This window comes from Vulpes vulpes, chromosome 13 (genome assembly GCF_048418805.1).
Source record: "Vulpes vulpes isolate BD-2025 chromosome 13, VulVul3, whole genome shotgun sequence".
Lineage (NCBI taxonomy): Eukaryota > Metazoa > Chordata > Mammalia > Carnivora > Canidae > Vulpes > Vulpes vulpes.
The window spans coordinates 127741464-127769127 of record NC_132792.1 but is presented as its reverse complement, the minus strand read 5'-3'; the positions used below and the strand labels follow the sequence as shown (position 1 = coordinate 127769127).

Genomic DNA, 27664 nt, shown 5'->3' with positions numbered 1-27664 from the left:
AACTTGACGATGTTGCCCAGTAACAAAGTTGACCCAACCATCTTTATATGTTTCCAGAGAAACAGCCAGGAAGATGAGTGAAGGCCAAATCTTCATGCAGAAGGGAAAAGGACTGCTTTGTTCACCTTTGCCCACTGCATACATATCTCTATTCATATTATACTCCTATTTTAAAAACTAAATAAAAATGAAAATTAAATTATGTCCAAAACTTTCTCCATTTTACAGTCCTGGTGTAGCTAAATCACAAGTCACCAGCTGGAATGATCAGGGCAATGAAAGAAGAAGGTGACATGCTTTGTGCATCCTTGATTTTACAGTGACATTCACATGATAATGCACATTTTTTATGTGCTCTATATTATACCACATGAAACCTCTGAATTCCATGCCAAGAATACTTGCTAATCTCTAACCTGATTGGTAAATAAGAAATAAATTTCTACTTCAGAGCTTCTGTCATCTATTTGTTTCCACCTGATTGCTATGGGACCGCTTTATTTTGTCATATATATATATATATATATATATATATATATATATATATATGATTCCTGCCAACAAAAGGAAATATGAAAAGAAACAACTGTTAGCCTAAAGAAGTAATTCTTACTCCCCATCACATTCACCTAGGTATCTTTTTTAAAAGACTGATTAAATTAAAATGTCTGGAGGTAGGATTCAGACATAGAATGTTCTTAAAACTCCCCAGGTATTTCTGCTGTGTAGCCAGGGCTAAGCACCTTTGAAAGTAGAGTATATTCCTGAGAGAAAATTATTTTTGTTTCCTTGCCCTCCCCCCTCTTTTTTTCTTAAGAAGGAAGGGGGGTAAATGCCTCTCAAATTAGGGCCAAAGGAAAGAAAATACTGTAAGAGGGATGTTCTAATTATATGAAGTGGTTACTTTTTTATGAACCCTACTGATTTCTCAGAAGGACCATTCTCATTTTGGGACTGGTGGACTATTCCTGTAGTTAACAGTGTGATTATTAGTATCATTAATACTGTTAATATTCTTTACAAGTATATTAGGGAGTGAGGTTCTAGTAAAAAGAAGAAATTGAGCAAAGTTAAAAAATATATACAAACATAATGTTCTGCACCTCACTGAAAGAAGAAAGAAAAACTCATCCTCTTCTATGAAAAAGCTAACATTTATTTTTCTATTTCTTAAATGAAGAAGCAGCACAGACTGGCTAGATGGTCACCCATTTCCTCTCTTCCTAAGCACATACCTGACCTAGATTCTCCAATGCCCCCCCATCTTTGGTTGTAGTGATGTTACTGAGTTCTAGCCAGTGGAGTATAGACAGATATAACAAACGCTACATCTAGGCCTGATTAATGAAAACTACTCCTGCAAGACTATGATGGTTAATTTTATATGTTGACATGGCTGGGCCACAGTGCCCAGATATGTGGCCAAACATTATTCTAGAGGTTTCTGGGAGGGTGTTTACAAAGAAATTTACATTTAAATTGGTGAAGTCTGAGTGAAGCTGATTACCCTGCATAATATGGGGAGTCCTCATCCAATCAGTTGAAGGCTTGAACACAACAAAAGAGTGGCCTCCTCTGGGTAGGAGAGGACACTGCAGCATCAGCCCTTCTCTGGGTCTCCAGCCTGCCAGGCCACCCTGAAGATTTCAGACTTGATAGCTGTCCTAATTATGGGACCCAACTCCTTAAAATAAATTAATCAATATGTGTGTGTGTGTGTGTGTGTGTGCATGTATGTGCACACCCTATTGGTTCCATTTCTGCAGAGCCCTGACTCATACTATGACTTTTTAGGAAGAACATGAAGAATCAGAGAAGAGTAAAAAGGGTAGAAACCATAGAAACTTGGTTTCTATGTCAGAACTCCTCTTGACAACTGGGAATGTCCAGTGAACATGGGTGAGTGAGAAACCCTCACAGTGCAGATTCGCGAGCTTATGTGTTACAGTTGTTAGCATTACTTACTCTAGTTAACATAGCAGATGTTGAAGTAAAAAGTAAAGTATTTAAGCTCCCTTGATTCTCTAACATTCTACAGCAGCAGTTCTCAAAGTTAGCTGCATATGAAAAAATCTTATAGGTTTAAGAAATGGTGGTGCTTAAAAAAAAAAAAGAAAAAAGAAATGGTGGTGCTTGCTCTTCACTCTCAGAAAGTATATCGTCATTGGTTTCTGAAATACAGCCTTGGGACTAGAATTTCCTAATGTTCCTGAGGTGATTCTGCGATGCAGCTAAGCTGAAGAACCACTGATGTGCAGGATGACAGAGACCAGACTTAAAAGTAATATGGAAGAGAAGCCAAGAGGGTGAGAAACTTGATATAAGTGAAAAGTGTGATGTGCTTGCCCCACATCAAAGTTCTTGAGCTATATTATCATTGTTGTTATTTGTGGTAACAAGAAGATATACCCATATGTCTCAATAAAGCTACCTCATAAAAATTATGATTCCCATGTTTTGGATAAGAGAACCAAAGCTCACCCTGAGAGGCTAGGTAATTTACTCAAGGTCACACACATAAGGGCAGAGCTACATTTTAAAGAGTAATTGGGCTGAACCCATAGTCCTACTCTACTAGGCTACAATACCTCCCATTGACTTAAAGAAAATGTCCAGGTGAAGATAAGCAAGAATCTCACCATGCAATACACCAGATACCTGGAATACTGTATTTTATTTCAAATACCTGGAGTACTGTATTTTATTTCAAATCCCAGTTTAAAGACAATAGTAAATTTGTGTTCAGAGAGGTACAACCAGGTTGCTGGAGAGTCTGCCAGCAGCTCCCACAAGGAATAGGTAAAAGAATATGGAAAACTTTGACTAAGAAAAGACAAAATTAAATTGATAAGAAAAAAAAGTTATTGGAAAAAAGAAAACATGAGAGTGCCTTCAAATACTAGAGAAGTTATCATGTGAAAGATATTATTATGCTTATCACCAGATAAAATAAGCTTTTTGTGCTTATCTCTAGAGAGTTAAATCTGTAGATCATAAGTGTGATGCAACAAAAAAGAAAGTTCTAGTTGATATGAAGAACACTGTCCAGGGGCGCCTGGGTGGCTCAGTCAGCTAAGCATCTGACTCTTGATTTGGGCTCAGGTCATGATCTCAGGGGCATGAAATTAAGCTCTGCATTGGGCTCTACACTCAGCAGGGAGTCTGCTTGAGATTCTCTCTCTCCCTCTCCCTTCACCCACCCCCCTGTTCACACATGTGCTCTCTCTCTCTCTCTCTCTCAAATATATATTTTAAAAAGAACATTTTCCAATCACTAGTGCTGTTCTAAAAAGAACAAGCAATGTTGCTATGAAAATTTAATGAGAAATATGTTTTGTAAAAGCATATAAAATTCTGGATATTTTTGTTTCCACGCATTGAAACATCCAAGTAGATACTGAAATGGCGGTTCTGCACTAGAAAGGAATAAGATAAAAGATAATCAAGGCCCATTCCAATCCTGAAAGTCCATCTTTCTACGTCTTGGGAATCCCAAGAAAAGATGTTTTCTGAAACTCCTTATCTAATGACTAGTAAACAGAGCACACACACTACATTTATAGTCTATGGTTTCCAAAGCCATTTACAAAAACATACAGTCTCTTACTTTCCATCACTAACATTAAAGAAGATTCACAGCAATACTTTGCACAGTTGTAGCATGATGAAGCCCTAACACAAGCCTAACTATGGAACACTCATCACATCTAAATATAATCACCACAGAACAAATTAGTAGATAAAATACTTCCAGAGACAGAATGGAGACCCATGTCTCTCCCCTTTGGAAGGTACCATGACCAATCATTCCATTTAGTTTCTGCATCTGTGCTTTGCCTCATCTTCTCCGGGACAAGCTTTTCAAACAGGCATCACAATTTGGAAGCCTGCACAGTGTGTAGCACAGTGTGTTACACTCTGTGTCAAAGTAGCATAGCGTGCTTTCAACAAAAGTTTTATTTAGAAATGACCTAGACCGTAGAAATATTGTTTGTGGTCCAGCACTCAGATCATAGTGGAGAACTGAGGAAAATGTATGATTTGGGAAAAATACATTTTAGATAGGTTCGTATAATTCAGGGAAAAGTAAAAGAAGGGGGATTAAATTATGGAAATCATTCAAGTAATTCTGCAAAAAAGACACATGCAGTAACTGTCTTAAGGTACACTATACCTGACTTCATTGCTAACATGAGAATTTTAGAAAATCCTCAAATTCTGTGCTCTACTTCCCCCCTCATAAATGGCCAGGACATCTGAGGGCAGGAGAGATTCCTCCCTCATGTTCAGCCTCTCTTACCCCAGCACCTAGAACAGGATGTCTGCTCCACAAAGACTGGCTGGATGAATGAATGAATACATGAGTGAATGAGCAGGCTTTGGATGTGAAATGCTTGATATGCCTTTTAGAGAAATATTTCAGGCCTCTGAGTGACTATGATATTTCCACCAAGCTTCTCTTGGAGCATATGACTTATTTAGCACCTTAAAGTTCATGTTGACAGAGAAGGTGAAAGTACGCACACTTCTTGAAGCTCAGTTATTTCTGACTTGTTAGGTACTGATAACAGCAGTGATAACAGTCCAGCCCAAGCTGGATATAAACAGGAATTGTATGCCAACTCCCTCATTGCAGTTTCCATGTTGTGTCGGCTATGTTTTGCTGCCACTGAGAAAAGAGTGCCATTTAGTGGTGGTTGGAGTTAGGGAAAGTGGGTCCACTGGGCTAAACATTTCAAAACTCCTCCAGAGTACAGTCTTTTGCAATAGCCATCAACACTTGAGTTACAGCCAGGAGAAAGTCTATGGGTGGACAAAAGGGCACGGATTTGTCTACAAGGGCAGCCCAGTGTCTAATTTCAAACGAAGAGTGATGGAACAGAGAGCACCCAAGTCCCTCACAATCCCTAAGACACTCATTAACAAAAGAGGTTGTTAGCCAAATGAAGAGGCTCCCTCAGAAAAGGAAATGAGGGGTACCTGGGGGGCTCAGCAGTTGAGCATCTGCCTTTGGCTCAATCATGATCCTAGGCCCTGGGATTGAGTCCTGCATCAGACTCCATGCAGTGAGCCTACTTTTCCCTCTGCCTATGTCTCTGCTTCTCTCTCTGTGTCTCTCATGAATAAATAAATAAAATCTAAAAAAAAATAAAAAAGGAAAGTGAGAATAAGGAAATCCATCTTATTCTCCAGGTGAGAAACATCAAAAGTTTTGCCAAAATATCAAAGTTTTGCTCCTCCAAAACAGTGAAATAAAAGGCTTCCTACATCACAGTAGGAAGAAGGGCAGGAGAAGCCCTGTGTCCTCATCTCTGAGCACTTGTTCCAGGCATGCTCTGGAAAAGGCAAGTCTCACAGAGTCTGGTGTGTAATGTAATCTATCTCAACCTAAAAGAATGAGTGCATTTCCCACTCTTCATCCATACAGTGAACCCCAGCTGAAAACCTATCAGTGGCCAGGCAGTATAAGAGGCACGGGGCACAGAATAAATTGGTCAGGTTACCATGGAGCTTTACAAAAGTAGAGGTAAGAGATAATCAACAACATATTATTCACTTACCTAAAAATTACTCTGTTACATAGCACTTGTGACCCATGTGATGGAGACCAAAGTGACAGGAATTTATGTAACAGGGAAATGTGACCTGGTCACTTGCATGAGGAGGCAACATCTGAGCTGAATACTGAAAGATAAGCAGGAATTGATCGGAGAAAATCATCATCACACTTGAAAGGAAAAGCAAATAATTATTTTTCAAAATTCTTTACATTAACAATTTATTCTGCATGTAGCTCCTTTTTTTTTTTTACTTTTTTTTATTTCTTTTAATTCTAAGATTTGAAAAGCTTTAGGCAAGTAGGTTTTATGTTCCCAAATGACACCAGAGAAAATTGTCATCATCCTTTCATGTCACTTACATGAACCTTCAAATGCACAAGGATGTGTGTGGCATTTGCTTCCAGAAGGCAGCCCGGGATCTGTGTGTAGCAATGACTATGAACTGACAACATGAAGGTCTGCTCTTCAAGGAATTCCAAGAATGTTAAAATCCACTTTGGTCAGCTGGTGAAACATTTTCTGTGGGGGGATCCAGCATGGTAAAGTAAGAGCCACAGGTAGGGTATTTCATTGTGCATATGTGCAGTGAGAATGAGAGCTGTCAGGGCCACAGGAGCCATCTGCCTGATTCCCCATAACTCAGAAGAAGGCTCACAGACTGTTCCCAGGTCCAACCAATGTGGTCAATGTGGCAGCCAATGGCACCATCCATAGAAAGCCATGAAATCCATCCAGGGTAAATCAAGGTCTGTGTAGAAATGTGTTGATAGAGGGAGAAGGTAAAGTCTACCTAGCAGGTGACTGGTATGGAGCCTCAAAGCCCAGGACAGTTTTATTTGACTACATTATGCAAAAAGCCAGATTTCGGGGTCAATGAAAGACATTTGTCAAATTAAAGGTACAGCCAAACTATTAGCACTTTAACAATCAATAGCGATATGATTAACCAGGTACCCTGAGGGGATCTTGCACTAAGCTCAGAACTCTTTATTATCATTATTTTATTTAATGTGGTGCCAGGTTGTTTTCTGAAGATCTCCCCATGATATCTCCTATCCCACATGCTCTTCCCCCCATCAAGAGGTGAAGTACAATTCACCTCCATTAGAATATATGCTACCTCTTGACTTGCTAGCAGCCAGCAGAATGTGGTGCAGGTGATACTCAGTGCTCTGGGACAGATCAGAAAGGCCATGGGGCCTCTGCCTGGCTCTTCTGAGACATTTACTCTGGAGAGATCACCCATCATGGAAGCAGTCTGCCCATCCTGTAATTGCCACAGAGAAAGTCCCCATACTGATCCTCCAGCTGGTAGTGAGTCCAGGTGAGCCCAGCCTTCCATCCATCCCTGCCAAGATGCCACATATTGAGAATGAAGGAACCATTTTAGAAGTGACCTCCCGCCCTGAGCCATTTGAGTCTTCCCACCTAAGTTCCTAGACATCCCAAAGCAGAAAAACACCCTCTAGTGCCCTGTATAAATTCTTGACTTATAGAAACTATAAGCACAATAAAATTACAGTGTAAATATAATAAATAATATAATAAATATAAATAAAAGCAGTAGGCTTAAAGGGATTTGTTACACAGAAAGAAATTATTGGAATGAATGTTTGTAAGGTCACATATATATATATATATATACATAAAATATATATATATATACATATTTAAAAGTTATTATGGGCATTGAGCCCATTGAACAAAAGAGAAATTAGATCACAGAATCATAAATAGAATTATATAATCACAGCAATCAAATGATAATCTAAAGTTCATTTGAGGACTTTGAAATCCAGAGAAAAAAATGACTTAGATCAAGTTATATTGCTGAAGGCAGTTTCAGGAAAAGAATTTAGATTTCCTAAAGATTCCTGGAATCCAGAGATCTTTCCAAAATATTAGACCAAGTATGATACAATAAAAAGATCACACGTTTTGAAATCAGATCTGAGCTGATTATACCCTTACTTAATGCCTCAGTGTCCTTACATTTAAAATAGGAAGAATACAGAGAAAGATCAACAGTAGAAAAACCACTGATCTGAATAAGGTATGTGGTTTAATAGATTTGTACTGATGTTAATATCCTGGTTTTGATCATTCAGCTATGATTATATAAGATACTGATATTAAAGGAGGATTTGTGAGGGATAAATGGGAACTTTCTGTACTATTTTTTGTAAGTCTAAAATTGTATCTAAATAAAAAGTTAAAAAAAAAAAAAACAACCAATACCTAACAAGTGAGATTTTTTTTTAAGACAGTATTTGGAAAATGTCATGCTCGGTAATTAGAAGGCATTCAAATAAAATTTCCCTTTGCTACCCCATCCCAACCTGCTGATAAAGCCAAAACAGATGGTTCTGATTCCTGGTTCAGGTCTCATTCTTGGAGGCCCTGTCCTCACATACCATAGCTCTAGTCAAGCATACTGCAGCCAGAACATTTCTGAGAAAACTAACTTAGGAAGTAGGCAATGGGAAATGGGAGATTTCCTCCCATAGTAGTAAAATCTCTAAACCTTTTCTCTGACCTTTGATTGCTCAGCAGCCACAAACTCTGTTCCAGCCAAGAATCCTCACACATGCAGCTTCCACATCTACTTGCCCTCATGTGGAGGTTACACATCCTCCATACCATGGTCATCCAATGCCATCTGTCTGTGGCCATGAGCTAGCTAAAAAGCTCTCTGAAACAGCCTTCTAAAGCTAACTGAGCTGCTCTAAATATTTGAAGAGACAGAAATGGGGTTGCACCAAAGATGGTCTAATAAAATATTTAAAGTGCTTTTTTCTAGCCACTTCCGTCTTTCTTCCTCCTCAGGGAAATATGCATCTTATCTGTTTACATCAGAATTGAACCTGACTAGTCTGGGAACCTGGCCATATCAGGAGAGGAGACTGAAAGGAAATTTTCTGGGAAATTATCAGAATCATTTTAAAATATTTTCACCAATGCAAATCTTCAAACCCTGGGAAAATTCATAAAACTTATCTATGAAGATAAAGATACTGAATAAACAGAATAACAATGGGCTTGGCCTCCTACCTCAAACCACAGGGATTAATTGTTCTGAAATATACTGTTGTGGGTCTATGACATGAAATAGATAACCTCCACAATTCAGCTGAATGGCTGCTGCTCAATAGCCAGAATTTCGGTGACAAGATGATCAGCTTTTATCAGTTTACAAAACAAATAACCTCCATCCGTCCATATTTGAAGTTCTTTCTATAGTGTTCTATGGTCTTTCTAATATTAGGCTGATTTTCTACCAAAAGGCCTTGTCTTATCATTTTCGGAAATTTCTACTTGATATGAGTCCATGTAGTGACAAAATACATCTAATTTGGGAGCATAAAAACTCACTTTTCTAGAAAAAATTTCTGGGCATGCCGTATAGACATAAACTATGAACCCATCTTGGACTCTTACAATTCTATACTGAGTGAGCAATGATATTGGCCCCAAGGCCTACACAATGCTTGAGCATTTTCTGAATGACTAAGTAAAACTCAGTGATATTTAATAAAGCCATAGGGCCCAATATGCTTGTTTTATTCTGATTCTTTGAAAATTAGTTGTCCTTAGACAGTGTTTTAAGACAGTGTTTGGAAAATGTCATGCTCGGTAATTGGAAATCTCTTCTGCATCAGAATCATACATAACTAGAATTCACTGTTCTCCAACCATACTAGATAAACTATTTCATTATACAAATATTATTTATTGTTCATCTTCACTTCTTTATATACTGAGAGAAATTATCTCTCTTTTATACCTTTATTTCTTCAATGATTTTATTATTTATGAAGTTAGCTCCCATCTTACTATCTCCCTGAGATGTCAAATTACTCTTAGAAGTAATAGTTCTTGGTCTGTACTACAGTTACCTGTTCAGGCTGCATTATACCTGTTCCCAACTATCTCTCAGAGTTAGTATGAAGCAAGATGTGATTCCACCACTGCAGTTCTAGAAAATCATTAAAAGGAAGACACCTCCTATCTATAAAGATATTATAGTAATAAGTAAACTTTTCATTAGAACTAAAGAGGGTATACTATTAAATAGCCTGTTATGTCTTATGTCCTCAAAAGGGATAAATAAATAGATGCTCTTTTGCTTTGTACAATGCAAGAATACTGGCAGAGTCTTCCCTGTTTGGCCTCAGGGACATTTATGTCATCCTCTTGACCAGTCATACAGCTTATTTTATGAACAAATGACTAAAATAGAGGCCATTTCAGACCTAGTTTCATCAAAAATGACTTGAGAAAGCTCTAATATAAGGAAAAGACACTAGTGCAGAGAATTCAAGGAGTAGTGAATTCTAGATTAGTCACAAGGACATTTGTGTTAATGATCAGAGGTAAAATTTGAAAAGATAAGGGAACAAGAATTTATTTAGCACTAAGTTGCTTCTCTACATCCACTACTATGCCCATCTCAGCCAACAGAAGGGTGCTTTCTGCTTTCTCGAGCACAGCGAGTGACCAGACCCAAAGTGGGAACAGCCAAGGGGCCTGTTTCCATTCTCAGATATGCACAAGGTCTGAACATGTATACATTCAGAAATCTTCTCAGGGCTTCTGATTTGTGTCTTTGATTCAGACCATAGACCGGTTTGATTCAGATCACTGTGTCCTGTTTTGAGAGCACTACTGAAATACAACTTACACACTGTAAAACTTAAACATTTTAATTTCAATGATTTTTAGTAAGTTTACAAAGGTGGGAAACCCTAACCACAATCCATTTTTAGAACATTTCTATAACCCCTAAAAGATTCCTTGTGTCCATTCACAGTGAAGCCTCCTTCCAAACCGCAGCACCAGGAAACATTTTGTCTCTACAGATTTGCCCATTTTGGCCATTTCAGATAAATATCATCTATTAAGTTTGGCTTCTTACACTTAGGATAATGTTTCTGAAGTTCTTACATGATATAATTTTTATCACTAGTTTGCTCCTTTTTATTGCTATAAATATGATAGGATATGCATATACCTCATTCTTTTTAGTCATTCACCATTTAGATTATTTCCATTTTGACTACTTTAAATAGATATGCTTTGAGCATGTGAGTACATATGTTTGTGTTGGACATATTTTTTTTTTAATTTGCTCGGGCAAATACTTAAGTGTCAAATTGCTGAGCTGTATTTCAAGTTAATATTTTACTTTTGGGGGAAAATGACAAACTGTTTTCCACAGTGGTTGAATTATTTGAGATTCCCACTAATAATGCATGAGGGCTTCATCTTCTCCACAGCCTCACCAATGCTGGTAAGTGTCTGTCTTTTTGATGATACCCGTTCTATCCGGGGGGAAAGGTACTCCACTGTAGTTTTAATTTGTAATTCCCTAATGACAAATGATGTTGAGCATCTTTTCATGTGCTTAATGGCCACTCACATGGTAAATGTGGTAAAATATCTATTCAGTTCTTTTCCAAACTTTTTTTTTTGTTTTTTTTTTTAGAGATGGGGGAGAAGGGGCAGAGAAATAGGGAAAGAAAGAATCTTAATCAGGCTCCACATCCAGTGCAGAGCCCAACACAGGGCTCGGTCCCACAACCCTGAGATCACAACCTGAACAGAAATCAAGATGCTTAGCTGACTGAGCCACCCAGGCACCCCTCTTTTTCTACTTTTTAAATGAATTATCCTATTATTGAGTTGTAAGACTTCTCTATATATCTTTAACACATGTCTTTATCAGATAAATGACTTGCAGATATTTCCTCTCAGGCTGTAGCTTGTGTTCTCAGTTCTTAATGGTATATTTTGAAGAATAGAAGTTTTTAATTTTGACAAAATCCAAATAGATTCATTTCTCTTTCATGGACTGTGCTTTTGTCATATCTAGGAACTCACTGCCTCACCTAAAATCATAAGGATTGTCTGCTATGTTCTCTTCTAGAAGTTTTATCACTTTAGCTCTATGTTCAGATCTATGATCCATTTTACAATAATTCTATGCATGATGGAGGTAAGGATCTAAATTTACCATTTTCCATGTGGATATCTCATCGTTTCACTACTATTTGTTAAAAAAAAAGAAAGAAAGAAAGAAAAATAACAAGAAAAGAAAACTATCCTAATGCCTTTAATCATTTTGACACCTTTGTTGAAAACTTTGTTGACCATAACTATAAAGATTTATTTTTGAATCTCTTAATTCTGTTTCATTGATCTGTATGTGTATTCTTAATACAATACCACACTAATTAATACAGGATCAATCATAATAAACTTTGAATTGGGTATTGTAAGTCCTCCAACTCTCTTCTTTCAAAACTGATTTGGATATTCTGAGTCCTTTAACATTCCCATCTAAATTTTAGGATTAGCTCATCAACTTCTGGAAAGATAAAGAAAAAAGAAAGCCTGAGAAGACTTAGCTAGAGATTGTGTTGAATCTACAGGTCAAATGAAGAATGACCATCTTGACTATAATAGATCTTCCAATCCATAAACATATAATTTCTTTTCATTTATTTAGATCTTCTTTAATACCTCTCACCCATATTTTATAGCTTTCGGTGTACACATCTTGCACTTCTTTTGTTACATGTATTCCTAAGTATTTGGGGGCTTTTTGATGCTATTGTGAATGAAATCATGGTTTTATTTTCATTGTTCAATCTTCCGTTGCTAGCACACAGAAACATAATTACATTTGTAAACCACTGTTCTCTATAAAATAAAATCTTACAATCTTTTTACAGAATTCATTTGATGGTATGAAAAGATTTCCATGCCCCAGTCTCTGTCTGCTATTTTAGCATCATTTCCCATCGTCCATGGCTCATGGTGCTCATCTCCTTAGTGCTGAACCTTCAGTAGTATCCTACAGTCCTGTGATGTTCCTTACTTAAATTCAACTTACATCTCAAGTCTAGACTACACATTAGCCTAGAAACCTTTCCTAATTTCTTTCTACCTGTTCTACAACTCCCCTTGAACTGTGAAATACATGTACACATACATACATGTGGAGTTCCTCTTATGTGCTCCCAAAATTCTAAAAATAGAGATGTCATTGTTTTTTCTATATTGCATTTTAATTAGGTACTTAAATGAACATCTTGAGATACTAAGACACCATGTGCAGCAAAATCTGTTAGTTGTTCATCAATATTCACCTTCTTCCAAAGTAATAAAACTCCTAATCTCCACTAGGCATATAGCAAAAAACTGAAGACTGTATCTCCCAGCAATTAAATGTAGCCATGTGACTTCCCTGTGGCCAGGGAGCAGAGGTTTGCGAGGCAGCTTGCAGAGATCTTCTCTAAATAGAGACAAAGTACATTTTTTTTCTCTTTTCTTCCTTTATGTCTTTCTCCTTCTGGCTACCTAAATCATACCTGATAGCTGACGCTGCCCTGGGGCAGCCACCCTGACCATGAGGTGACCTTGGGAACAGAGGACCACACAAGGGAAACAATATGGGAAGAGTCTGGGTGTCCATACACCACCTTGGACTGCCTATTTTCATATTTTCCATTAGAAAAACATACAGTTCTTCCTGATTTAAGCTGTTGTTTCTCTGGGTATCTGTTACCTAGTGCCAAATTCAATGCAAACATATACACCACACCTTACTGGATGTGGTGTGGTGTTGTAGTGCCTACCCACTGTAGATGCTAACACTGGAGGTGATATTTAGTTATGTATTCCAAAGGAGAAGCAAAAGTGGTAGGCGGGAACCTTCATAGGATATCAACTTTGAATTCCATGCTGCACCATATAGTCACCAACTCCATTTCCAGGGTACTAAACTCCTAATTTTTAGGTATATAATATGACCTTCAGAAACTTCTCAGTTTTAGATCTAATTTCTATTCTAATTTACTTATCATGATACTAATAAGCTGGGGTACTGTTTTTTTGGAAGTAGCATAAAATAGCAAATTTATTCAATGATTCCACAGATATTCAAGAGACAGAAGGCCTATAACTGAGTATAATAATAGATCTCACAAAATCAGAATGGTTAGTGGCAGTAGCGTACAAGCCATTAAACAGCTGGATGCCACAGATGAAAAGCTGAGGTTCAGAAAGGTACCATGATTAATTCCAGGCCAAATAAACACTGAATGACAGGGCTGATGTCAGAACTCAGATCCTCTGACTTCCAACTTGGTATTCTTTGAATCAGTTAGGGGTCTTTTGGCTGTGAAGAGCAAACTGGCTAATTTAAGCAAAAAGGGAAATATATTTTTTTTTCTAAACCTGGGAATTTACAAGATCAAAAACTTGGAACAGACAGGAACCAGGCAGTTCCATGAGGTTTCCATGGCAATATCAGCTGCAGAGCTCATGTTGATGTGACCAATGGAATGAATGGATAAACTCCAGCAATGTTTACTGTTCTTTTTTCATTTTGCTTGTGGAAGATATATACATACTTTTTCATATATATCATATATACATATCTTTTTATGCATATCATATATATACACATATATTTTTCCCATTCCTCTGTTCCTTCCTTGCTGACTAATCTGCTTCCCAAGTTAGCGACTACAGTTGCCAGGTATCCATTTTTCCTGTTTCCCTTAACTTGGTGTAGAGAAATAAGATCTAAGAAAAGTCTCTTGAAGGTGCTCTGGGAAATGTTTGTTTTCTGAGAGACAGAGACACAGAGAGAGAAAGAGAGACAGTTTTCTGGTTTCCTGGCTCCCCTTCACTTTCTGTTTTTATGTACTCCTTTGTGCTGGTGTGAATAAGAAAAGTCTGTAGTTTGGGCCCATAAGATGACAAAGTAGAGAATGAAAGCCAACACAATGAGGACAGCTGAAGGAAAAGCTGTAAAATGCTTGAGTCTCCTGTGGTGTTACTGCACCACTCAGGCCTCAACCGCCAACTACCTCCGTGCAGATCTCTAGTTACGTGAGATCACATATTTATTGCTTAGAGCATGATAAGCAGCTCATCTCCTGCTTTCAGCCACAAAGCATCCCAGTTGATATGTCACTCAGGGTTTTAAGTCCATGGACAAAAGGTCTGAGTGGCCAACTTGGGATTCAGTGCCTGCTCATGAGTGGAAATGGGGCAGTGAGAAGGACGATCAGTGGAAGGAGCCTCTAGGATCATCCAGGTTTACCAGTGTGAAGCCAAGCACCAGAGTGTGCCTTCCCACTGAGCTGCTGTGGGGAAGGGGAGAAGGAAGTAGAACCCCCAAAATAAATGTCCCTAATATATGCTTTCTCAATTGTTGACATTATAGAAACATAACTGGATACATGACTATCACAAAGCAAACTGCCTACTTCATGAATGTATACCTTTCAACACTTAGAAACGCATCAATCACTTTGTCTTTTCATCTGAAAACAAGTAAAAAGTGAAATGTACTCAGAAATATGTTACATAATACGAAATTTTGCAATTCAAGGTTTTTATTTTTCCATGGCATGTAGAATTATCCATGAAACAAATTTACAGATATCAAATGACCCAGTTAAATCTCCCACAAATTTTTTTTTCTCTTGTTAATACCTTGTCATTGACCCTAAGTAAGGACTTCTGCATACCCATTACATGTATAGTATAGTGTTTATTTGATTTTAAACTTTGAGCTTTGATTACAGACAAAAAAGACCTCATATCTTATTAAATTGTGCATGGTATCTGCCACTAAACCACAAGCTAAGTCAAACTTGGGCAGAGCATAATTCAAATAGACAGAATATGAACTAACACTAAGTAAATTCAAGTGGAAGTTCCTAGCATTATTATCATGCCCAAGTTACATTCACTAAAGAAGCAATATGATTATTGTTTGAATTTGAGGCTGACATTGGTTAAAACTTGAACATAGGGCCAAGCAGAAAACCTACAGGAAGAAAATTCAAGAACTGAACATAATTCTAGGGTCTAAAAAAAATACATCTTATTTTCAATGTATATAAATTTCAGGAGCAAAATCTATGCCCTGTTAATGCTACAAAGAAAAACCCTCCTTTCTTCCCAAAAGTTCTGCTTTGTTCTTTTTAGTGCATTATGTAGTATTTTCTGTGGAGAGCAGGCCAAGAAAAATGTACATCAAACACTTGATAATGTTCTTTTAAGAAAGTGATTTAAGTGCACAGACAAGTGCTGGTCAAAGTTGATGGTATAAATCAGAAAGGAAAGAACAGAAAATATGGGAGGAAAGTTAGCCAATAATCCAATTATTAAGGAAGTACAACAAAATTGAAACCTAGAGATCTTTGCCACATTCTTAACACAATGGCATTACTTCTGGACCATAGAATTCTTAATCACAGGTCAGAATATTTAATTTAAAACTAATTTACATACAGAGAGTATAACTTAGGAAAACTATAAAATGTAGAGTGTCTCTCAAATTATAATAAAAATGACACTAGTCAGGCAACTGTCGCCCAGTTCTGCCTAACTGAAGGCTTTGTGCACATGACCATGGATCAGCACATTTCAAACTCTACCCACAGTGATGGTGTTTCCTTAGGAACCCCCACCAGAATCTCTATTTCAGAATCTCTATGATTAGAAGTCTATTTTTTATTCTTACATTTGTCTAATATAAAACACAAAAACTAAGATTCCACCAATCCTTCTCCAGAGGAATGAATACACAAAAGATAAACTGAGAAAACTTCACTGAGAGACTCCAAATCCTTAAATGTTAAGAAATGCTCTCTTCCGTATTGGATAGAGGTTCTGACAGGAGAAGCAAGGGTGACAGGACCAGTTAACCAGAGAAGCTCCACCTGTATCGTGCATATCGTTTCTAAACTTTCTCTGAGGAAAGGATAATACAAGGTAAAGCCCCTAGACATAATGTTCAAGAATAATTTGGGCCAGGAAAGATGTTAACACACATTTTTACTCTGTTCTAGAATTCCTCTGGGAAAGGGAGGTTTTTCTTGGGCTCCTCAGAGATTTCCAAATAGCTTGAGCAAGACTAGATATATCATGGGTTTTGCAGATATCCTGAAATCAATAGTCTTTCTGTGTGAGCCTGAAATTCCATCTGCCAAGATAGTTAGTTTCTGGGACTAAGCCTGGGAGCTGAAGGATAATTCCCTTCTCCTGTTCTTCATAACAGTCCCTTCCCACCAAAGGCCCATGTGCACTTGGAGAAGACAAGACTGCAGTACAGAAAAGGCTGTAACAGAAATGAAGTTCCGGGTGCTGTGGGGGCAGGAGAGGAAGCTACATGGGGCCAGCCAGCCTGTGTGCATGCATGTGTGTGTATGTGCATATCTCTTTCAATGTCTGGGGAGAAGAAGGAAGAAAAGGATGATTGCAACTTCTACCTGAAGATATTACAATTCATACAGGTACATTTTTGTAAATATCTCATGACTTTGCTTTCAATATGCCATTTAGGACGAGCTACTTTGGGGCCAGTGACTTTGCATCAAAACAGGCCCGAAGGACAGCTTTATTACCTATATAGTTGCCTCAAGAATTTTAATAAATACCATTTTCCCTCATGGCACCACTGCTAACCCTCTCTTAGCCCATTGCACTAAATCGATTAAACAATCCAGGAAGAAGCAATACCAGAAAATAAAATTTAAAATTTTATGAAATATATGAATGTCTAGAAATATTAAAAGTGGAAAGATAAGATAATGAAGAACTAAAGAGTCTGATAAGTTTTTGAAATTTGTTATAAAACATTTTTTAATCTGTTTTCCAGATTTAATTGGCAGCTAACTCCCCAAATAGCTCTTGGATCTCTCTCACTCTTAATCCTATGGTCACCATATTGATTCCATGTTATTTACCTCTCTTGTTCCAATCCTGATGGCAACACCTGCTGGTTGGTCTCCTTGCTTCTACTGTGGATGTGGACCCTACCCAGGTTGTCCTCCAACCCAGCAGGTAGAATAATCTTTGTAAATTATAAATGTGATGGCATCCCTCCTACTAAAACCCTTTAATGACTTCTCCCAACAGCCTGTAGGATAAGGTACATACATTTTACTCTTTTTTATGGCTCTCCATAACCTGACTCTTCTCTTGTTACTTGATCGTCTTGTTGCTTATGCTCCAGACATATGAACTATCTGTTAAATTTCACGCATCCCATGGTTTTCTGTGGCTCCATCACTTTTACTGGACACTCTTCTTGCCAAGGACTATCTGCCCCTGTACTTAGTCTAGATTGGTAGTTCTCAAGGAATATCAGCATTATCAACAAGGGAAACTTGTAAAAATTTCAAAATATCTGCCTTCACTCAGGACTTCTGACTCGGAGTTTGGGATGTGGGACCAGCAATCTATAAATAGGTATTATATATCTATAACTCCACCTGGTGTGCTTGTATCTAAGAAGATAGGAAGTATATAACAGCAAAAAGAACTAGCATGTCACCAATTACTACACTGTCTGCACTTTGGCATCCACGTGGCTGAATTGAAAACCATCGGGTCACTTGTTCAAGTTAAAAGAGAAGTGGTTAAGGAGAGTAAATGGATAATGAGAGGGGCCCTGGGACTTGAGGAGTCAGATAAACATTATAGAAACAGTGACTCAGTGCCTCATGAGTCCTAGAAGGTCAAACTGTCCACTCTCATCATTTCACAGAGAATGAACATGAGGCCCCAAAAGGTGAGTGGCTTATGAGGGTCAGACAGATGGTCAGAGAAAAACTAAAACAAATGTGTTGTAGGAAGAAGAGACTACATGGCAAAACAGTTGAGTCATCTAATGGCCCTGACACAGTCCACCCAGGCAGAATGAGAAGCATGACATGTCCTGCTCAAAATAATTCAGTGATCTTGCAGTTTTGATGGTAGAAGTGATACTCAGTTATGCTGACATGATTCTAACCAGCACCAGACTCAAGTCATAGATAAGTGTGATGTGTTCTGTAATCATGAACACAAATACTATACATATAAATGTATGTATGTGGACATTACTTGTAAGAAATGAGGGCCTATCAGAGTCAATTCATTGCTGCTTCTAAGGCTACAGTAACCATGTAAAAGAAAAGATCTCAGAGAAACATGGGTTGATCAAATGTGTTTTATTTATACACACACATATATATATATATAATTTGTATGTATACATATATAAATAAATACATTGTGTATATAAAGTGGATATATAAATACTCAGGAGTATAGTGAGTATATATAAATAAATATACTGAATATATATAAACAGTGTCTATGAATATGTACACTGAGATGTAGATAAATACATGTAAGAACGTACATGAATATTTATAAGTATAAATAAGGGCATAATATATATAACCATATATTGTATGTATTTAGGAATGATACATATGTAATTATATATTATACATGTTATATTTTAAGTTCCTCTGTGTGTATGTGTATATATATAAAGACAGAGTCAGGAATTATAGATATAATTAGGAGTATATATATAGCTATGAGATTAAAATGATAATATTAAACATTAAATTATAATGCTTTAATAGCATTACAATTTAAAATTATAACATAAAAAATAGATAAATGCTATTATTTGGGGGCAAATATCAGCATCCACAAATCAGTGCCCCACTCCCTGAGCCATTTCTTGCTGATGTTAAGCATTTTCCTGAGGACTCACACTGGCCTCTTGGGCTTCAAAAAAACCTGACATCAAAGTGTCTTTAGGTTCCTTCTGACAGATGTCATCATTTTTTCATCTTTATTACAGGTAGCCCATTTACCGTCCATAGGAGGTCAGGGCTAATTAAGAGGATAGCCTCAGCTCGCCCTCCCAGAACTCTTAATCAGCTAGAATGATCTGTTTGCTTCCTTCCAGATCCTCTGCAGGAAGATTCCCTGCTTGTCTCCGGTGAGGGAGGTAGTGGGAGAATTACAGCCTCAAGAGAGTCTTAATTGTGCAACAGAGGAGAAATTTTCCTTTCACCTGGTAATACAATAAAGGGAACAGTCCTTCTCTGACACCTTGCCCCATGCCTAGTCTTCTGACTTCAAATAAGAGTTGCTTTGGGGCATCTGGGTGACTCAGTGGTTGAACGTCTGCCTTCAGCTCAGGTCATGATCCCAGAGTCCTGGGATGAAGTCCCTCATCAGGTTCCCCACAGGGAGCCTGCTTTTCCCTCTGCCTTTGTCTCTGCCTCTCTCTATGTTTCTAATGAATAAATAAAAATCCTTTAAAAAATAAGAATTGCTTTATTTTTCTATAAACACTATTAGCAATGCTTACTCACCAAATAAATTTGGCTCAATTTTTCTTAAACATAAACTTTTTGAAGCTGTTTTCTATTCTCACCTCAACATTCCATGGGCTAAACATCGCAGAGCAAAGACAGCACATATCCTTTCAAGGTGGGGCTGCTTTGATCTTCACCCCTCTGCTCCTGGGAGTGCTTGGCAATCTCATGGAATAGCAACCAGACCTGTTCCACACTTAAAAAAATACCTCTGGGAGTTTGGTGATCTTGAAGAACTATCTTCACCTTTCAGGTGTGCATGAGCCATATATTATCCCTACACTCCCAACTTTACTACTAATGACTCAGACACTGGAACTAATACATATGTTCATGTATATTAATAGATCTCTACTACCCATGTTTCTATGAAGCCTATTCTTTCACAGGGTTGTCACCTGAGAAACAGCAACCTAGGGTGAATCTAGTCTATTTTGTTTCCTTAGAAGTGTCAATACATTTGCTTTTTGAAATTTCTTTCCTAAACATTTGTAATACCTTTTCCTGATCTTTTCTTCTCCTGTCTTTTGCTTACTCCTCTCCCACTCCTACTCCCCAACCCAATCTTGATTTCTCTCTTTATCCTAGAGAAGACTATTTCATCAGAAACCTATATATAGTATTTGAACTAAAGATAATAGAGTTAATAAGTATCATTGAATTATGTCACACATTCCGTTAAACATAGCTCCATCTTGACGATCTCTTTATCTTCCTACCAGGGAGTCACCAAGAATCAAGAATCCTTCCCTCATCATGTAAGACTTCAGAGGACATGGAAAGGAGTCTAAATGTTACTCTAAATACAGTAGGAAACCATAGTTCAGTTTTAGCAAGAAAGTGATATGATATGGTTTTCACTTTAAAAAGAATGGCCTGGCTTCTAAGAAGTACAAGCATGGAAGCAGAGAAAGCAGTTAGAGGCTCTGTATAAAACTTCAAGGTCACTTGTTGAGGAGGAGGGAAATAGATAAGTTTGGGATACATTTTGTGTGGTGTCAACAAGGCCATAGCTAATAGCTTGGAAGGAAGAGACAATGAGGGCCATGAGAAAATAGGATGAATCAAAGCAGATACCTACATTTCCACTTAAGCAACCAAAGTAAAAAGGTTGCCTTTAATGAGATAAGTACAGAGGAATAGGAGAAGTCTGGGAAAGGAAAGGAAATCAAGAGTTCTGTTATCAGCCACATTATGCTCCAGATGCCTACTAAACAAGCAAATAAAAATGAGATGAAAATAGTCATCTCTTTTTAGTGGAAAGGCAAGAATCTGAAAGTATCATGACACTGGAGCATCCAGTAGAGAGATTGTCTATTACAAGAAGTAAACACTTGATTTTGCCTTGGAGGCAGCACATCTCATTACTCAGAGAACTTTTTTTTCTCTCAGAAGGACCATGATATATGCAAATACACAGCAGAAATTTTTCTGGATGCAAAGGTGCTAAAAGCCAAAAATAATAGAGCAGACTGACGTAAAAGAGCTCCTTTGTGGTGGGCAGTGTAGAATATCCGCAGATTTTTTTTCAGAGAAAAATTCCTTTCCCAAGTATGGATTTAGACTGGCCTGAAAAATTATATACTGTTTTCTTTAAAAATGTGTGCATGTCTTTGGTGATAGGGCATGGACAAAGATTGGGTGGGCTATCTCAGAAGAGATCAGAAATTAATATCCCTGAATTAGCAAGAAGTATATGTAGGCCACAGAATACACTTCAAAGTTAGACATGACCATAAAAAAGAATGAAACCTGGCTTGATTAAATTTACCTTTATTTTTACACTTGTGTATTTCCAGACAATAACTTAGACATAGAGAAATATATACTGGTACTTCACCATTGTGGTTTAGTATGACTATATGCTTTTAACACTGGGGCCAGCCCATGTCCCTGTAGGGGTCAAAGATGAAATTTCTTCTGCAGGAAATAAGTATTTTTGCTGCCCATTTTCCAATGAGGAGATTCATTCTTGTACCAATACAAGATTTAGGAAGGCATGTCTTTAACTAGAAGGAATGAAGATAAGAACAAATATTGCTTGGAGACTTGGAGGATCTATGGCTCTGGATGACAAGTGAGCAATAACTGCATAGGAGCAGTCCTTTCAAGGTTGGTAATAGGCTAGAATCTGAGGCATCTGTGCATGTCAGCTTTAATGATGGCCACATCTATAGCCATTATAAATTGCTCTCTTGGTTGTTTCTTTCTGTTATTCCTAAATGTACTGTAAATTTTGTAAAATTAAATGCCCATACTTGGAGAAAGCATCACAGGAGAGAGCATCAGCAGCCCAAAGAAAGCCTTTCCAGAAAATGAGACCATAGAAGAATGCAAGCTGTAGCCCCTAGGCACCATTGAGATGGCAGCTAACTGAGGCACAGGGCAGCAACCAGAGGAATTGATTTAATAGTAACCATCCTCTCAGGATGATCAGGATGTTGGAGCTATTGTACATCTGGTCTTTAAAAGAGAATGTGTCCTCATTTTGTCTAGAAAATGAGATATCTCTTGAACTTTTGACTATATCCTTTTCTAGGTTGTAGGCTCTTTCAAACCAAGAATATACCAGGTAAGAAAGACTTGATAATTATTTCTGAATGAAAGGCTAAAGATATCTTTAATTAAACCATTTAATTCAAACAGCTCAATTTGTTTTAAAGCATCACCAAGTCATACTTCTTGAATTGTATGACCAAGAATTCCATTGTTATGAATGTTATGAAATAACTGCTTTTAAATGAGCTTGAAGTTATAATAGCAGGAAGACAGGGATTTTCTGTGCATAAATCATTTAGATGAAAGAGATAGCCACATGCTACTGTTCTTTACTAATAGTACAAGAGACAGCTAGACAAAGAGGTCCAGAGGCTAAGTTCCTGTAATAAATTTCTTAATATAATGCAATCATGTAAGTGATGTGTGTGTCACTATCAGAAACAAGAACTAAAATGGACTTAGCTAGTGTAATCTGGGAACTAACAGAGTTTTTTTTTTTCCAACTGAAAAACAAAAAATCAAAAAACAAAATAGGAATAGTGGTGCTAAATCTCTGCTCTTAAATGACAGTTTAATAAGAAAAACAATGCTAAAATGTTTTTCCTTGGGTTAAAATTTAAAGAATTAGTGTCTTGTATCAATAGATTTGTTTTATGCTTCAATATATAGGCTTTATAGATAAATTATCCATGTATATTGAAATGAATGTGTATTTCTCATGAATTGGATTATTATTGTATGAATGCCAATACAGTCAAGTTGATGAATGGTGTTGATCTAGTCTTCTATCTCTTCTCTGATTTTCCATCTATTTGTGTTGTCAATTACTGAGAAAGCGAAGTCCAAATATGTTTCTCTGTTTCTGACAATATTTATTTTGTTTATATTAAAGCTACATTATTAAGTGCATAAACATTTAGAATTGTTATTAGCTATGGTAATATTCCTGGTCTTAAAGTCTACTTTGATATTTACATAACCAACCAAGCTTTTTATGGTTAGTGTTTGCAAGGATATACATTTTTCCATTCATTTTCAATTGATGTGTGTCTCTCTATATAAAATATTTATTTATAGACACCATATGGATCCTGAGGGTTTTTTTTTAATCTTCAGACAATCTTTGCTTTTTAGATAAGGTGTTTAGTCCATTTACATTTAATGTAAATAATGATGTGGTTGTGTTTCAGTCTCCAATCTTGCTGTTTTGTTTTGTTTTTTTAATATTTGTTCCCCTAACCTTTGTTGCTTTATCCTTCATTTCTGTCTCATTTCCTGTATTCTTTTGGGTTAAATATTATTTTTAAAAGTTTTTGTTTTTCTAGCTTTATTGAGATATGATTTACATATAACATTGTATAAGTTTAAGGTACACAGCATGATGATTTGACACACCTATATATTGCAAAATGACTACCATATTAGGCTTAATTAACATTTCTTGTCACCTTAAATAATTAGCCTGCTCTTAAGTTGTAAGAACACTTACCATGTATTCTCTTACCAACTTTCAAATATATAATAAAGTATTGTTAACTATAATCACAATGCTGTAAATTAGATCCTCAGAATTTATTCACCTTGTAACAGAAAGTTTGAACACTTTGACTAAAATCTCCCAATAAGTAAGTATATGTATGTATATATACCACAATTTCTTTACTCATTCATCTGTAGATGGATACATATTATTTCCATATCTTAACTATTGTAAATAATGCAGCAATGAGCATAACAGTGCAGATATCTCTTTGAGATCCTGATTTCTTTCCCTTTGGATATATATCCAGAAGTCAGATTGCTCAATCATATGACAGCTCTATCTTTAATTTTTTGAGAAATGTCAAAATGTCTTTTCCATAATGATCATCTCAATTTATATTCTAACCAATAGGGGATAAGGGTTTCTTTTTCTTCACATCCTCATCATCATTTCTTATGTCTTATCTTTTTGATAACAGCCATTCTAAAATGTGTGAGGAAATATCTCATTGTTGTTTTCATTTACATTTTCCTCATGAGTAATGATGTTGAGCATCTCCTTCATGTACTTGGCCATTTATATATCTTCTTTGAAAAAATGTCTATTCGGTTCCTCTGCCCTTTGTTTTAATTGGGTTGCTTATTGTTTTACTCTTGAGCTATAGGAGTCCCTCCTCATATAGTTTGGATTTTACCTATTAGCAGATATACAGTTTGCAAATATTTTCTCTCCTTCAGTTTGTTGCATTTTTATTTCCTGGATGTTTCCCTTTGCTATGCAGAAGCTGTTTAGTTTGCTGTAGTTTCACTGTTTATTTTTTGGTTCAGTTGCTTGTGATTTGGGTGTTATATCCCAAAACTTACTCCAAGATAAATGTCAAGGATCTTTATCCCAATTTTCTTCTAGGATTTTTATGATATGAGGTCTTACATTTAAGTATTTAATCCATATTGAATTAATTTAGGTGAGTGGTACAAGCTAAGGACCTAGTTTCCTTTTTTATATGTGAAAATCCAGTTTTTTCAACATCATTTATTGGAGAGACTCTCTTTTCCCCATTGAGTATTCTTGGATTTATCAAATATTAGTTAACTATTTATGCATGAATTTATTTCTGGGCTCTCAATTATGTTCTTTTGATATATATGTATATGATATATGATATATATATCAAAATATATATATCAAAGAATATTATGTTCTTTATATATATATTTCAAAGAATATTTATATATTTATATATTTTTTTCTTTTTTTTGCCAGTAACACTTTATTACTAACAGATTGGTAATATAGTTTGAAGTCAGGTAGTGTAATGTGTCCAACTTTGATCTCTTGCCCAAGATTGCTTTAGCTGTTTGGGGTCTTGTAGTTCACAGAAAATTTAAAGTTCTTTTTTTTATTTTTGTAAAATATGCCATTGGAATCTTGATAGATATTTTGATATATTGATCTTGATATATTGAGTCTATAGATAAGTTTGAACAGTGTGGACATTTTACAACATTAGTTTTTTTTGATCCATGAGCAAGGGACAGCTTTCTATTTGCTTCTGGGTTTTTTTTTTTTTTCATTTTTAAAAATCAATATCTTATGTTTTCAGTTTACATATCTTCCATTTTCTTGATTACATTTACCCCTAAGTATTTTATTTTTTTGAAGCTATTATAAATGAGATTGTTTTTTCATTTATTTTTCAGACATTTCATTGTTAGTATATGGAAACAAATTCTTTTTTATGTTGATTGTGTGTCTTTCCACTTTACTGAATTTGTTTACTACTTCTAACAATTTTTGGTGGAATCTTCAAGGTTTTCTATATCAAAGATGATATCTGCAAATAGAGACTATTTTCCCTCATCCTTTCTTATTCAGATGCCTTTTTTTTTTTCTTGCCTAGTTGCTCTGATGAGACTAAGCATCCTTGTCTTGTTGCTAATCTTAGAGGAAAAGCTGTCAATTTTTCACCATTAAGTACAAAGTTAGCTGAGTTAGCTCTATTGTGTTTAGGTATGTTTCTTTTATATCCCATTTGTTGATTGTTTTTAATAATGAAAAGATGTTGTACTTTGTCAAATGCTTTTTCTGTATTTTTTAACATTATCAGATAGTTTTTATCTTTCATTTTATTGAAGTAGTGAATCATATATATTTATTTGTGTTTGTTGAGCTATTCATGCATCCCAGGGATAAAATGCCACTTTATCATGGTGTACCATCCTTTTAATATGCTGACAAACTCAGTTTGCTAATATTTTGTTGAAAGTTTTTGCATAGATATTCATCAGTGACATTGGCCTATAGTTTTCTTTTCTTATAGTATTCTTATTTTGCTTTGGTATCACAGTAATGCTGGCCTCATAAAACGAGTTTGGGAATGCTTTTTCCTCTTCAAATTTTGCAAGTGTTTGAAAAGGATTGGTATTAATTCCTCTTTAAACGTTTAGTAGAATTCATCAGTGAAGCCATTTGGTCCTGGGTTTTTCTTTGTTGAGAGGTTTTTGATTACTGATTCAAACTCCTTACTCATTACTAGTTTGTTCAGATTTTCTCTTTCTTTCTTTCTCAGTCCTGGTAGGTTGTATGTTTCTAGTAATTTATCCATTTCTTACAGGTTTTGCCAGCTGGTATACACTGCCCATAGTACTCTTGTAACAAAGCTCTTTTGGGTGGGGGGAATTTGTGTAGTATTAGTTACAATGTCTCCCTTTCATTCCTTATTTTCTTTAGGTCTTTCCTTTTTTTCTTCTTAGTTTAGCTAAAGGCGTGTCAGTTTTGTTTATCTTTTCAGCAAACTAGCTCTTAGTTTTTATTTTTAAAAATAAAATATTAAAAATATTAAAAATAAAATGTTTTAGTTTTGGACCATTATTTTCTGGTCCCTTTCATTTAGTTCTGCTCTGATATATTTTCTTTTGTTCCAAATTTCGGCTTAGTTTGTTCTACTGTTTTTGGTTACTTAAAGTACAAAGGTAGGTTGTTTAAGCTTTTTTCTTTTCTTAACAACTTTGACCCTTCAGCAACACAGGTTTCAATTGCACAAGTCCACTTATATGCACTTTTTTTCAATATATACATTACAATGCTGTAAATTTATTTTCTCTTATGATTTTCTTAAGAACATTTTCTTTTCTCTAGCTTACTTTATTATAAGAATACAGAAATAGTATATATTATATTTTAAAATGTGGTAATCAATTATTGATGTTATTGGTAAGACTTCTAGTCAACCGTAGGCTACTAGTAGTTAAGTTTTTTGGGAGTCAAAAGTTATATGCGGATATTTGAGTGTAGGTGGGTGTCAGTGCCCCTAACTCCCAAGTAGTTCAAGGATCAACTGCTGAGCCTTTTATCAAGATAAACTTCTCTTTTAGAATTGCTTTTGCTGAGTCTCTTAAGTTTTGGTGGTTGTGTTTCCATTTTCATTTGAGTTTTTTAAAGATTTTATTCATTTAACAGAGAGAGTGAGTGAGAGAGAGAGCTCAAGCAGTGGAAACAGGAGAAGCAGGCTCCCCACTGAGCAGGGAGCCTATCATGGGGCTCGATCCCAGGATCCTGGGATCAGGATCTGAGCCAAAGGCAGATACTTAACCAACTGAGCCATCCAGGCACCCCTGTAAGATTTTTTTTAAGTTTCCCATTTGATTTATCATTTTAAAAAATTTTTAAAGATTTTATTTATTTATTCATGAGAGACACAGAGAGGCAGAGACACAGGTAGAGGGAGAAGCGGGCTCCTCGCAGGGAGCCTGATGCAGGACTCGATCCTGGGACCTGGGATCATCCCCTTAGCTGAAGGCAGATGCTCAACTGCTAAGCCACCCAGGTGCCCTCCATTTGATTTATCTTTCACTCATGGTTGTTGCTACTTAATTTCCACATATTTGTAAATGTCCATTATTCCTCTTGTTATTGATTCCTAGTTTCAT

General features: G+C 36.3%; 1 protein-coding gene across 8 annotated transcripts in view; it reads right to left on the bottom strand.

Annotated features, from left to right (window-relative positions):
- Window positions 1-27664, bottom strand: part of RGS7 (regulator of G protein signaling 7) — a 501308-nt gene that overhangs the window by 368825 nt on the left and 104819 nt on the right. The window lies entirely within an intron of this gene.